The sequence below is a fragment of the Lagopus muta genome, chromosome 2 (genome assembly GCF_023343835.1).
Source record: "Lagopus muta isolate bLagMut1 chromosome 2, bLagMut1 primary, whole genome shotgun sequence".
Classification (NCBI taxonomy): domain Eukaryota; kingdom Metazoa; phylum Chordata; class Aves; order Galliformes; family Phasianidae; genus Lagopus; species Lagopus muta.
In genome coordinates, this window is record NC_064434.1 from 107,534,083 (window position 1) to 107,546,421 (window position 12,339).

Below are 12,339 nucleotides of genomic sequence, written 5' to 3' on the forward strand. Positions count from 1 at the left end.
TAAGCTGCAGAACTAATGCCATTTGATATACTTCTGCTGTAAGTGGATTTTCTCCCTCTTTACCTCATAGCAAAGTTTGGTCAATAAACAGCAGAAATCTAATCGTCTAGGTCAGAGATAGTAGCACTTTGTAGGCACTCTCATGAATAGCCGTACAGAGTGGTGCATGGTAGGACAATTAAGTATTTATCAAAAGGATGCAGCTGTTGTGCTGGTTTGAGTTACAAAAAAATGCAACCGTGTTGTACCAAAAAAAAAAAGAAAAAAAAGTTCTGGGTGAAGTGCAGTGATCTGTACTTCGTAATAAAAACCAGCTTAACGGAGTTCAAAAGGAAGTTTCCCTCATTCTGAAGCTCAGATTCTCAAAGGCCTTCAGGCAGTCTGTGGGGTCGATCTGCAATCTCCCATTCCTGTTCCCTCCTGTGTAACTCATTTATCCAGCTCAGAACAAGTCGATGAGGGAGTGGGGATGTAACTGATGTCTTTACATGAGTAGAGCACAGCCTGGACCAGGTTCTTCTCTGCTGATGAGAACATGAAGTCATTTCCTGTTGGTCTGTAGCTTACTGGATGCTTTGCTGCATTAGGTGGGGAACCTATCAGATGGGAAGTGTGACTGCACTGACAGACAGTCCTGTGGACCTGCTTGGTGAAGGCAGTGGGTGAGTCTGGACGGGTTTCACTCTGGAGCTGCAGTTCATTTGTTCTTGGTTTGTGTTTTAGTACACGACACAAATTCATTTTCCATAGTACCATTTGCAAATGGCAGATGCAGATGGCAGTGGGTGTCCCCAGTGCTCTTCCCTTGGGAATGCTGCTCACAGAAGTACTGCTTTTTGAACTGCCTTCCTGGGAAGGACTCTGATCCACTCCTGCCTTCATCCCTATTCCTTCAAAATGGTTTTGGCAAAAAGCAGGTCCCAAGCAGCCTCATTAACACTATTAACAACTTTTCCCTCTATTTTAAAAATTCTAACAGGCACTTTTTTTTTTTTTAAGTCAGTGCAAAATATTTCTTTCTTTACACAAAGAAATGCCTTCATTTGTTTGACAGATACACTTGCTTGGCACACAGTACTGCTGTGTCCAGGAACATTTGCTGCTGATTAAAGGTGTACAGCTCAGTTTGCAAAGCAAAGTGTCAGTACAAACGTATTTGCCTTCTGGTTTCTCTTCCTAGCCTAGTGTTTTCCAGGTGCTAAATGGTCTCCACTCAGAGAAAAGACCATCTGTGTTTTGTCGATGCTCAGACAAACAAGACTTTGCAAAGGAAGGCTTATTGCTCTCTTTCTCCTTTACTGCCTCAGTGCTAAGAGAATGGCTGTGCTGGAGGAAAGCTTCATGCCAAACCAATTGGAAACAAAGAGCTGCTCTCCGTTCCCTCCGTCCTGTAGGATGTCTGTTTATTCGCTGTATGATTTTCAGCCTGCCAACTATTTATCCTGCTGATGGTGCTTTGACTTCACAGCTAAAGGATCATGCAACACGACACGTTTGTCCTTACAAAGGACATCATGCAACGTGTTGTGTTGCATGATGCTTTAGGTGTGAAGTCAAAGTGACTGCTTCCCAGCCAGTGCAGCCAGTGAGGTTTCACTGCTCAAAGTAAAACTGAGGAATGAAGAGAAATAAGATACCAGTGAAGAGAATGTTCTGAATGCCTTTGCTGATGCTGCTTGAGGGGGCACTGTGAAATACCAGGTGATGTGATTGCACAGGCAGTTTCGATCACTTTGTGCAGTGCAGCCCTCCAAACCCGAACGTATGTCCTTTGCTGGCCGTGGTGTTTGTAGCAACTGAAGGATTTCCCTTAAAACTTAGCAGTACTCATTTGTTGACTTGAGAAGTGAATGATGGCCTGGAGAGTTTGTACTAGGTAATTGTTAGCTCTGTGAAATGGATTGCCAGGGTGAAAGTGGCAGTATTCCATGTTTTGGCGCTTACTACCTGCCTCACAAAGGAGAGTGCTGCTATTTCTTGGCTACTGGTCTAATGCTCTGATGCCTCCTCTTAAACAGGGATGCTTCTGAAGGCTGCCACGCAGTCCCCAAAAGGAGTGGTATGCCCCAGTGTTGTCACGGCTCCAGTTTGCTGGAATGTCATCTTGGCTCTGGCAGCAAGCAAAAGTGAGTTGCAATTTCCAAAACACTTGGGCAAATTTCCTTCATCCAGATGGGGGTGCAGCAAGGAGGTCCCTGCCTCCATGGTGGCCATGGTGCATCTCAAGGGGTGGGTGGTGCAGCTGTTCTGCACTTGATATCTTTAAAAGCATATGTTTTTTAATTTGAAATCATACTGATTCTTTGTGCAGTGTGACAGTTGTTTTCAGAAATATGTGTTATCTACTCCAAAAACTTGCTATTAATTTTACAGAGGCAGAGGGTTTAATAAATTAAAGGAGACAAGAATGAAGAGGCGCGCCCAGCCTTTAACCAGAGCATGAAGGAATCATGAGAATGCTGAACATACTTTTTCCCCCTTTGTAATGAACGTACAATATTTTTCTTCATTACTAGCTGTTGTCTCTGCAAGTGAAAATATAGGCTTGTGACCCAAGGCCATAGAAATGGAGGAATATGAGTACATAAAACCGTTTATACTGAAATACTGCACTTGTCCCGAAGATAAATAATGCTGTTAGCAGCAGTAGGAGAGTGATGGTTTGCTATCAGTCCTCGTGGTTTAGCCTGTGCAGTACACTGACTGTGGGCTAAGGGCTTGCTGGGCGCTCCCTGCCATCCCAGTGCAGCAGGAATAGATCAAGAGTTGCTGTTTCACATTTAAGTCCATGGATCATGAAAGAGAGGCCGAGAAGCAGCATTGATTATGAATTTGTCAAGTGGGCACATTCATACCACTGCAAATCTGTGTAACTCAGTCAGCTTGAGGGTTGTATGGGCATCAAAGGAGCGCTGCTGTATCTCAGCACTTCTGTCTCCCTGCTCCAGGGGAGCTGATACACTTTAAAATGTATGTATGTACAGTTTCAAGAGTTTTACAGTGTCCTTTCTCATAACCCGCAAGTGGGAAGATTGGCAGTGGCCAAACCGATGTTGTAGGGCAAAAGCTGAGTGACTTTGCTTGCAGTCAGTTTTGCATGGCTATTTGGAGCTCATGATGCAACAACCTATTCAACAATTTTATATATCTGGATGTTGTGAAAGTAACATTTAACGGGGCGTAACATGGATAACGATGAATTCTGTGCAGAGGCTTGCTTGTATTGATTGCAAGGTTCAAAGACTTTTAGTGTGGACCTGGTAAACATCTGCAGTGCTGAGGCTGAATTGATGCTTGGCAAATGCTAACGAGGTTGGGAAGGAGGTGTTCTTTCTGCTTTCATGTCATCTGCTGCTTTGGAGAGTCAGTCAGGAGGGCTGGGAATGGGTTGGTTGTGTAGGAGATGCTCCCAGCTCTGTTTTATCTGGGTGCAAGCCCACAGTGTGGCTGCATCATGCTTTAGAATCATAGAATTGCTCAGGTTGGAAAAGACCTTGAAGATCATCAAGTCCAACCAACGGCAGTGAGCAGGGCCACATGAGATGGGCCCAGCTGCAAGTAGAGCAGGCAAGGGTACAGTCTGACAGTATTTGGCTTTGGCATGCTGAAAGCTGGGTCCTGGCTTCAGTTTGGTCCCCTGGTGAGTGGTGAACAATTTGTGCCCACTCAGGGATGCCAGCAGCTGTTTCTCTGCCATGTAATGTACTCTGTGCATCCCCTCCTGCCCAGCAGAGGGGTGGAAATGGGAAGATGTATGCTCAGGCAGACGCTGCTGCAGAAAGAAAATCAATACAGATCAAGTGAAGAGTTTTAATCTTGCCTCGTGATAACTCTGTGTCTGTCCTTCCCCCGCACGTTACATGCTATGTCAGTGAACACTGCTCGCCTGCAATTCAAAGTCCTGTGATGCAATAGGATAGGTATAAATATGGGTACATGCATCATGCTGTTTGACCCCATAGCCTCTGCTTCTTTCATTGGTCTGATGGCACTTGTGCTCCAAACTGTATGCAGAGGGCTCTCCTTTCCTAAAACAGCAGCTATTTTCAGAAAAGTTAGGAAATACTACTTTTCTCAAAGAGTAGTCAAGCACTGCAATGGGCTGCCCAGGGAGGTGGTGGAGTCACCAATCTTAGAGGTGTTCAGAGAACATTTGGATTTTGTGTTGAGGGACATGGATTAGTGAGAATTACTGGTGATGGATGGATGGTTGGACTGGATGATCTTGTAGGTCTTTTCCAACCTTGGTGACTCCGTGATTCTGTGACTTCTCCTGCATATGTTCTGACAACAGCAATTAAGAACATTGCACTACACTAGGGAACTGCTAAATATAGTGTGGCCTGAAGTTATAAGCTTAGATTTCCTGATTTTTTTTTTTTCCTTATTTTTTTAGTGGTTGGGATTTGCTCTTTTTCCCCCTGCATATGGTGTGGGAGAACTTAAAGGTCAGGTGAGCTCCGGAGCCTTCTGCACAAAGCTGTGCCTTGGGAAACTCTTCTCCTTCAGGAAACGCAGGAAGAGACAGAGCTTTAATTCTGGGGTGTCTCGATTCATAGAATCAAAGAATGTCCTAGGTTGAAAAGGACCACACCTCGTTCCAACCCCCTGCTTTGTGCAGGGTCACCAGCGCCAGACCAGGCTGCCCAGAGCCACATCCAGGCTGGCCTTGAATGCCTCCAGGGATGGGGCATCCACAGCCTCCTTGGGCAACCTGTTCCAGTGCCTCACCACCCTCTGATTCAAGGCGACTTGATGCCCCTGCTGCAATAATGCACATTTTACTCCTGCGTAGCTTGTTATTTATTTTACAGAGTCTGAATGACGGATGGAGCTCTCTCCTTCTCTGTGGTACACGAACACTTATGGATGGTTTGGCACTTTGTTTAGCAGCTGATGCTTTTAAAGATTTGACATCTTGTTTATATTACCTAAATAGATACGTGCTATTTCCGGGAGCTGTTGCTACTGCCGGGCTTTTAGGACCATCTTTGTATACAGTTTCATTTTTAGTGTGGGAGAGGTCACGGCATTTTGCTGGCTCAGAATACCTGACACTGACAACAAAACCCAAATTTCATTAAATAAAAAGACTGTCAGCACTGTACAGGACGATTATAAATAGTGCCACCCATCGATACCTGATGGTGTATGGAACCTAATGAACCTCCCGGTAGCCAAATGTGTATTTTAAGGAGGCATTTGACCTTGGGCATCCCTCCTGCTGGGGATGCTCTGCTGTGTCAGTGGTTCAGAATCAATAACCTCCAGCACCATCCTGTGCTTCTGCTGCGTTGAAGGGTGATATTGTAAAATGTGACAATATTCTGCTGACAAATGGCTTGATACCGATATCCCTGCGGGGAAGGGTGGGCAGGGTTATGTGGTGACTCTAAAAATTCACTGATAATGAATGAGGGAAAAAAAACCCAAAACTGCTGGGGATGCCATTCTGCCCATTTAGCACTGGGACCTGCTGCCCTTGTACCAACCTTAATCATTGCCGTCCGCAGGTGCCTGAGCTAAGTGGGTAAAATGGCACTGTCTGCTGTGTTTTCCAAATTTCAGAAGACTGTTAGAGCTGTGAAATTCATTATGTGTTTACCTCCTGCTTTTAATAATTTTAGCAGCCAGAGGATCTGTGTTTGCAGAAGTGCTTTGCATCTGGCTGGTACTCGAAGTAGTACTGCAGTTCAAAAGTCATGTTAGGGCTGGCTGGATGTTGCATGCTGTTGTCTGTTGATTGACTGGGGCTAGAGAGAATCATAGAACCATAGAGTCCTTAGAGTTAGAAGGGACGTCTGAGGGCCATCTAGCCCAACTTCTTGCAGTGCACAGGGACACCACAGCTATATCAGGTTGCCCAGAGCCTGATCCAGCCTGGCCTTGGAAGTCTTCAGGGACAGGACATCAACCACAACACTGGGCAACCTGTCCCAGTGCCTCAACCACCCTCACTATAAAAGATTGTTTCCTTATATCTAAGAAGAAGAGTTGTTTGGTTCTGGAGCAGGTGGGGGCAAGCTGCGGCTGACTGCACTTTGTGTAGCAACTTGGAGAAGGCTTCCAGCCAGCAGGAGTGTCCTCCTATAGAGAAAGAAGGAAAAACTTGGATTTCTTTTTAAAATTAACACTCAGTTCATGAAAGGGGATTGGTAGACAGGACTGGTAGATGGGAGGATTGGTTCACTGATTTGCAAAGGACCTTTTTTGTTCTTTAAATAGTTATTACTCCAGACCAGCCAAGATATTACTCATGGAGGAGCTTCAGCATCCATCATTGTTTTGAGGAAGTTACATTTGTGGCCTAGACTGAAAATAGACTTTCTGGGTTCCTAGTATTGGAATTAGGTTGCATATCAGATCTAACTGAGCTCTGAAGCACAGAATCACAGAATGGCAGGGGTTGGTATGGACCTCAAGAGATCACTGAATCCAACACCCCTGCTAAAGCAGGTACCCTACAATAGGGCACACAGGTAGGCATCCAGATGGGTCTTGAATATCTCCATAGAAGAAGATTCCACCACCTCTCTGGGCAGCCTGTCCCAGTGCTCCATCACCCCCGCCATGAATAAGTACTTCTGTATGTTTATATGGAACTTCTTCATATATGGAAAAAACATATATTTCTTTCTAACATTTGAAGAGGTGAGATACGAGCTTTCTGTGAATTAGTCTGACAAATCTAACCATGCCAAACAGCCGCTCTGTAGCTCAGAGTTTAAAATTAATTGCCGTTCAGAATAATACTGTGCTTTTTTCTTTTTTATCCAACCTTTGGTTGGATGCAAACTGTGAAGTAGGAGAAGGACTGAGTGCAAGTGTATGAATAGATGTTCAATTGCAAATGTCCAAAATAAATTTTAAAATAACACCATTTTAAGCATTTTATGTACTAAAGGGCTCAGCTTGTTTCTCCATAATGTAGAATGTGATTAATTTAAATGAGAGAGAACAGTCATGCAGGCAGACAGGCTTAACAGCTAATGAGCAGGGTGCATAAAATGTGCTCTGCCTCACCAAGGTGTTATTGTCATCTGACATTTTTGCAAACTCCCATGGAATTTGTTTTGCATTAACTTCTGTTAGTGATGATGGAGCTGTTGAATTATTGCCTCGTTGTCTTGAAGCTGAACTAATTCCCCATGCAGGTTGTTTGGGAGCTTCCTTTGCACAAGTCTGAGTTATGCGCGTTGTTAAGAGCATTGCTCATAGGAAGGGCTGTTCCAGCAGCACAGGCAGTAAAGTAGACAGTAAATGGCACTCCTACATCACTGGGGGATATGTTCTCAATCATAAGCAAAGACAGTGGGCTTTTTTTCTCCTAGCATATCTTATAAGTTTATTTTCTATTTCAGTCCCTTGTACATTTCTGGGCGATGTGTTTTTAGATATATAAACCCTGGACCTTGCAAAAAGAGACTTCTTGCCTGAAAGGAGCCTATCCTTGAGCCACTTTTAGGTGGAAAGCAGATGCTGATGAGCTGTCTTCTCCTAAAGGCTGAGTCTCCAAAAAGGAGACACCCAAACTGCCTGTGTACAGGAGTCTGGGTAGGAGTCTGGGTGTCTTGGTCTTTCAAAATACAATCTTTATGAATGAGGAAAAATCAAGTCTCTCCCTCTTCCCTGCGTGCATCTCTTCATGTCATTCTCTGCATCAGTGAACATGTTTTTGCCATCTCTCTGTTAATTGTTCTGGATCTGCCTGTGTATTTCCCAGGGCTTGGGTATGCAATCACTGTCTATAATAAAACAACTGCCTCTGCCCAGCCTGAACACCTGATGTTGCTGGGGAAGTGTCCCAAAGGGAAATCCCCTGAGTAAATCCTAGGAGATGACTTTCTTCAATGAGCTGCCACGTTGTTTGTGCATGTGCCTGTCCCATCCTGTGTGCAGAGCATCTCCCATTACTCCACTTGAAATTTCTGTAAACTCACCCACCAGAGAATGCTTCCTTTCCCTTGCTCAATGGAAAAAAACTTTTTTGCTCTCTAGCTTCTAAAGTCATCCTATCACAGGAGGGACTTGCTACCCTTAAAGAAACAGACTGAAAAAAACAGAATTGCTGCTAACAAGATAAATGGCAGAGTTGGCCTTAAACTCTGCACTTGCAATTTATTTGAAGAAAATGTTCAGAGAGTGCGAAGGTAGGACATCTGTTTCATGCTATTCCCAAAGCAACCTGCTTATTCAGCTGCAGACATCCCCACCTGCTCTTCTAATGAGCTCGGATCTCTCAGAATTCCCTGTTCGCCCATTTGAACCTGGACAGAGCTAACTGAAGCAAAGGGGCACTGCCCAAAACTTAGCACAGGGTGAGAACTCTGCACCCAGGCTGCTGGAGCCTCTTTAGTTGCTGGAGTTCCGATGGCAGTATTGGGCATTGCTGTGAACAGACCTAATGTAGGATGTTGTCTGTGAAACTGGAACAAGATTGGAGCTGATAGCAGCCTGGTCTACGGGCATCAGGGCAGGGTTTTTTCAGCCTGATCCATTTCTAATGCACCACTGGTGTCTGACATTTACAATTGGCTGCCTATGCAAACTGAGGAGTAGTAGAAAGAAACTGATTTCTTTTTTTTTTCTCTCCGCGCTTTTAATTTCATAAAGTAAATATCACAAATATATGCTTTGCAGGTGCTTTTTAGCACAGTAAGCACAATGCTTGGGGAATGCAGTTGAAATCCTTGGCCGGGGCTGCAGAGTCATTGTATTTCAAAATTCATATGACTTTGGTGAAAACTCTGGACCAAGTGCTCGCAACCTGCAGTGATGCCAGTAGCAGTGGAAAAAGTGCTCCACAATGGTGCAGTCATCTGCTCAGACAGCTTTCTTTGTACCATGCAGAGAGGGAGGGGAGATGTCCTTGAAACTGTGCAGATCCTGGTCCAGCCCCTGCGTCTGATGGTGTCACTGACAATAAGGAGAGTGAAGTAAAGGAACAGGTTGCCCAGAAAGTTGGTGAATGCCCAATCCCTGGAGACATTCAAGGTCAGGCTGGATGGGGCTCTGAGCACTGATGGAGCTGCAAGGTGTCCCTGTTCAGTGCAGGAGGGTTGGACCAGATGGTGCCTTTAAGGGTCCCTTCCAACTGCAGTGACCCTGTGGTGTCTGTGGCAGTGTGCTGCCCATGCTCCTTTGAAAACTAGTGGTTGACAGATGTGTTCTGTTGCATCTGAATACTCGGAGCTGATTACTTGTGATCCGTAGAGCAGCAGAGTAAATGGGTGGCAGGTCAGACAAAAAAATGCCCTTGTAGCCTGCCAGGGAAAGACTGGGCAGAAATCTTCCTGAGGGCCTTTCTGTGTGCCCATCCTTGCACCGTAATACCTTTTCTCCTTGTACAGCTGTGTTTTCAAACCTGCCTCCTCTCATTCAAGCATAAGGACATTTGGTGTTTCTCTTATGCTAAAAACTGCTATTAATTTGCTGTTTACTTTGGGGCCTTTTACCAGCTGCTGTTTCCAGGGCTACTGTTGACAGGAGAGAATGTGTCTCCAGTGGATTTCCAGGAGGGTTCAGAGTGAGATCCTTAAGATGTGGGCGTTGATTCAAGGAAATAAGCAACGAAATGAAATTCCTTCTGTTGGCACCTTGCAGTAAATATTCCAAATCTAAAGAACATAGTAAATGTAATGTCCTAGGCCTTTCAACTGTATTTTCTGCAGCAAATGGTGACTTCTGCCTTGAGAACCATAGGAATGCAGATGCATAGGGAGGGATAGGCATCCCCAGTCTGAAGCCTGGGCCTGGAATCAGGATGAAGGAGCAGAATGCTGTTGTTGTAGCATTTTGCTGTCATGCATACAGCTTTTGTAGCATAAAGATGAGCTGATGTAAGCACTGGGAAATGGGGCAGCTGTATTTGACAGCTCTGAAGTTGCTATCTGCAATCACAGACCAAAAAGAGCATTTCTGGAATAGTGAAAATGACTTCTAAGTGTCATCTTAAATATCACCGGATGCTATGGAGATAGATTGATCCTCCTAATCCAGTAACCTTCCTGTTTTTGTCATCCTGAGCAAACACTCTTTTTCCTTACTGGTATTTAGTTTCCTTTGCCATTAGTTTCTCAGAGGGTCAGGCAAATACCAACAGCACTTTCTGTGCCAGCATAGCCCTGGCTTTTGGGCTGGGAAGAGCTGTAGGGTGGTGCAAAATACCCTGGGTGATGGCTGAAGGCTCTGAAGCTTCTCTTGTTCCCCTGCTCCTCCTGCCAAGCATTCTGCATCACACCAGTGGCACTTTGTCTCGTGCCAAAAGCATGTTGCAGTGAGGTTGTCAGGTGTGTGATCAGCTGTGATGTGAAGTCTGATGGCTCCTGTGGAGAAGAGATGATTACCAGAAAGCTTTTCTATAAATGAGGGGATTCTGTGCAACAGGGATCTTTTTTTCTGCATATTGGATCAAGCTAGATGAAACGCAGCATTGGGAAATTTATTAAGGATGTATAAAAACGTAATGTGCGCAGTGCAGTCAGCATATAATGAAAGAATCTGCATGTAAATGTTTCATTAAAGACTACCATGAGAATCTGAGTTTTCATAACAGCACAGGGTTTTGCAGTCTCCCAGGAGAAGATTCCTTCTTGGGCAAAGCCTTCTGAGAGCCTTTCTGTGTGCCCATTCTTACACCATGACATCTTTTCTCCTTGCACAACCAGATACACACTTTCAGATGTGGGTCCTCTCAATCAGAAGATCTCACAGAATCACAGAATCACAGAATCACAGAATCACCCGGGTTGGAAGGGACCCCAAGGATCATGTAGTTCCAACCCCCCTGCCTAGCAGGGCCACCAACATACATATTCAGATCAGGTTGCCCAGGACCCCGTCCAACCTGGCCTTAAACACGTCCAAATCTCTCCATCTCTGCTGTGAGCTCCCAGGAGCAGCAGAATCACTGACACAGCAGTGCTGGAGGGAGTGGGGGCAGATAGCTGCCTTCTCTACAGGAAACCTGTTGGTAGTCATTGTGGAGCAGCCAGGTTTTGTGTCTCGCTGCAGCTTCTCCATTCCTAAAAAGTGTCCCATGGTAATTGGTTCTGCTGGCTTTGGCCAAACACCAGGTAACGGGCTGGAAGCTGGGGCAGATAGCAGGTGGCTGTTGGCATGGTACTCCCCAGGTCCTGGTATGGTCAATTCTCAGTAAGTTTTGATGTCTTTACCAACATCACACATACCCAGTCACTGTACAAAGCTTGGTACATAGCTAACTGCATTTCCCCAGTGCCCAGTGTTACCATTCATGGTTTTTCAAGTTGACCTATTTGCAGGATTGTGAATGTTGGTTGTCTCTTTGTAAACGAGGTGGGTATTTCCTGATAAGAAGAAAGGGCAATAATAGCTGGAAATTGTTTCATGGTAGAAAAAAACTGAATCCTCCCTGTAAGAATGCCTTTGCTCTTTGTAGCCAGTTGCACCTATCAGTAAGTTAGTTATGCATTGATTTCTGTAGGTGGTATTTAGCTCATAGGGTGGCATTTAGCATGTTAAACCCAGTAAAGAGAAAGGCTCTGAGATTAGTGGGAAAACTTGGCACAGCACAGAAACAAGCCACTTCTTCATCAGCAAAGGACAGAGCCCAAACACTTGTCTTAAACCCAGACATGGCTACTGCAAGCTGGGACTGAGGCGTGCTTATGGGCCAGCTCAACACAGGAGGTATTTATCAGTGCTCTGTGTGTCCTACCTCTTCCTGGCTGAGTGGGCACCTTTCAGAACCACTGCTGTACTTTTCTGTCCACTGAGAAAAAGCCATGCATACACAGCATGTGCTGAGCACCAGCAGAGCATGGGTTGAACTTCTAAATAACTGAACAGTGAGTTCACTCCTGACTTAGAAATAATAGAGGCATCTTCAAAATGATTCAATTACTGCTGAGGTTAATGGTGGCCTAGGGATTTGTTCCCTGGTGTTGCTTGCAAGCCTTGCCTGCAAATCTGACGTTAATAATAATATGTAGCTGTGTGATCTCGTGTGCTGATAGCTGCAGGCTCACAGCATGTGGAACAGGTTGGTGCCCCGCACTGCACAGCTGATCCCCACCATGAGCAAGCCTAGTGTGGAAGATGCAGAAGATTGGCTTATTCCTATCAACCACAGAACATACTGTAAAGTACCTTCACCTCCCTGCATGAATTCTGACCCATTTAATTGCCTCCCTCCACCACTCTCAGTACAACAATTGATAACTCTTGTTATCCCTATCTCAACCTGTCCATGCATTTGCCTGGCTTTCGCCTTTTTTTAGGTAGAAGACAGTGCTTGATACATCAGCAGCTTCTTTGCAGGTACCAGTGTCGTGTATGCATTGTGATGACTGGCTTTAA